This window comes from Sinocyclocheilus grahami, unplaced genomic scaffold, assembly GCF_001515645.1.
Source record: "Sinocyclocheilus grahami isolate Dianchi unplaced genomic scaffold, SAMN03320097.WGS_v1.1 scaffold1224.1, whole genome shotgun sequence".
In the NCBI taxonomy this organism is placed as follows: domain Eukaryota; kingdom Metazoa; phylum Chordata; class Actinopteri; order Cypriniformes; family Cyprinidae; genus Sinocyclocheilus; species Sinocyclocheilus grahami.
The window spans coordinates 297,210-297,861 of NW_015506403.1; positions in this window are offsets into that span (position 1 = coordinate 297,210).

The following is a 652-nucleotide window of genomic DNA, read 5'->3' on the forward strand; positions in this document are numbered from 1 at the left end:
AAAAAAAGATACTAAAATACAATATTTCTAAAGAATGCAGGTTCAAATAAATCTAAAGATACGTTAAATACAAAAAATGCAGATATGACCCGTTTCTAAGGTCTAAGTTCAGCAGCACTGTCATGTGGATGTTTCTGTTCTCCATAAAGGTTTAGATCTAGAAACATTTAGAAAATAAGACTCACCTTTTCTTTGTACACGTTACTGTTGATGTGAGCCAGACTTTCGTACATCTGATCACATTTCTCTGGATCTGAAATCTAAATTGAACCATAAGACAACACAGGCAAGCCAATATATTTGTATAGTTACTTAAACTATTTTGGGAAATTATATTTAATTACTAGAAAACATAACATACTACACACTGATGAGGAAATATACCTTCAGTATCAGAAAGAGCTTTATTGCCAAGTGTACTTGCACACACAAGAATTCTTCATACATACACACACGTATGTACATACTGTATACATACACATATTCACGTGTGTGTATATAATCCCTGCCTCTGCTTTTATCCCTGGTGGGGATAAAAACATCCCGCGAACCCGATCTGAATCAAATGATTGGCGATACACACTTTGAAGTCCCTATTCTTACTTGACTCTCAGTTCTTAGCTCTGCATATTTCCACTAATAATTTACAAGG